This window comes from Ixodes scapularis, unplaced genomic scaffold (assembly GCF_016920785.2).
Source record: "Ixodes scapularis isolate PalLabHiFi unplaced genomic scaffold, ASM1692078v2 PGA_scaffold7__128_contigs__length_106722199, whole genome shotgun sequence".
NCBI lineage: Eukaryota > Metazoa > Arthropoda > Arachnida > Ixodida > Ixodidae > Ixodes > Ixodes scapularis.
This window is the reverse complement of record NW_024609882.1, coordinates 37,141,162-37,143,058: the sequence shown is the minus strand read 5'-3', so window position 1 is coordinate 37,143,058 and position 1,897 is coordinate 37,141,162.

The window sequence follows — 1,897 nt, the reverse complement described above, 5'->3', positions numbered from 1 at the left end:
CTGACGTTCTCGCTCGCTCTCGTCCTCTTCTCTTTCTCAGCTTTTCGTCATATTAACTTGTAGTGCCGTCTCGCGATAGTCACAGCGAGCAGATGACGCACCCTGCTGCCCGCTCGCTCCGTTTATCGGGAGATGGCGCCACGAGTTAATAGCGTCGCTAACTCAGTCGTCTGCAAACACGCTCGATGTTGACTTTGGCAAGTTTAGTGCTCTTTATTTGTACTTTTACAGAAAGAGAAATATGCCTTCAAATTTCACAGTAAAACTGACGTGATCAATCCTATGTGCAGGCACCGATTTTTCCAGCTCATTTTACAGCGAAAGGTCCGCTTGTGCCACCCAGCATACGAAGATCGGATGTGTTCTAGGGCTTCCCGATAGGTGCCACCTGCATAACTGTACCACTCAGGCGCAATTGTGTGACCGAGCCTTCAGCATTTCCTCACTGCGCCAACGCCACGGTGATATGAAGTGATTACCGGACTTTGTTGATACACGCCAGCGATCAGAACATGTGCTTTACGAGAGAATACCTCATCATGATCCAAGATCTCAGAAGTGCCAGGTACAACCTAGTTCTGGTAATTAACCAAACCCTTTCAAGTGGTATTCACGGTGCTTCAAAACACGAACTAGGGGGTAGGTCAAGTTGATGCAGCTTTCTCGTCTCTAACTGCTCCAGTAATTCCAAGGCCTTAGAATATATTCCGAATAACTGAAAAAGAGGTGGTGACGACGGCATGCGGGGACATCAGAACGCCGAGCTCTGGTTAGAATGATTAGTGGGGAGACCTAAAGCTAACTGCCTTTCTCTCTACTGCACACGTCGAACGCGTTAGAGCACGGAGCGTCGGCATTCAACGTTTGGCTTTTGCATTCGACGAGTGCAGTGGAGACAAAGGCAGCTAAATTTGAGTCCACCCATTAATCATTCCGACCAGAGCTCAGCATTCTGACGACATGCGCGCTCTCGTCTTCTCTCCCCCAGTTTCTGCTGGCATAAGGATTTGTTAGGAGCGCACATTACCTCCGCAGTACCAAGCATTACAGACTATAAATAGCCCAAAGTATTTTTTTTTCTTCCTTTTTGCATGTGCTTTACATGAATATACACATAAATGTGGAGCAACTTACACAATAATGGCCGGAAAACAAACAAGAGGCTAACTGCAAGAACCACATACTGTAAATGATGTTATACACACAAGCCCAATATTTTGAGTGCCAGAATAGTAGTTTTCAGAATATTTTGCTGTTCCTAATTAGGCCTAATGTATGGACAATGTATAAGCGTGATTGACATTTCACACTATTTTGCAATTCACAAAATTAAGTCAATACAAGGTAGAAGTAATTTATTGTGTGAAGAATAGCATCCCGATACTAATGGGCAGACGTGTGATGCAAATGTCCGCAACCTCCAATGCTGCATGCGGAGATGGCACCGACTTGAGACAGTACTCGCACGATAACAGATACCGAGAGAGATCAGAGCAAAATACACAGCTGTAAGTGGAGTTAGCTGGTTCTAACATGTGCAGCCTCAATTCATGCATAAGGGTTCTGTGTATTCACACATTTCCATGCTAGTGACCGACCGCATTGCAACTGCCTGCAAGAACAAACCAGCCCATGGTGCCATTCATCAGTAGCCCTGGAACCCTCCTGACGGAAGGTGTTAACAGCGTTTACGAGATCAAATCTATGTACCACCTACGAGAAATGGCGGCTTATAACATTTTCAACATTATTTCAAACTTACTGAAAAAGAATGATGTATAAAAAATTAATACACATGGATAGGAAGTATTCCAGCGCTGCCTGGTAGACGGCACCAGCGTGTTTCTTATCGTGAGTAATCGTAAACAGTTGCAAAGCGCTCGATCAGACTCAAATG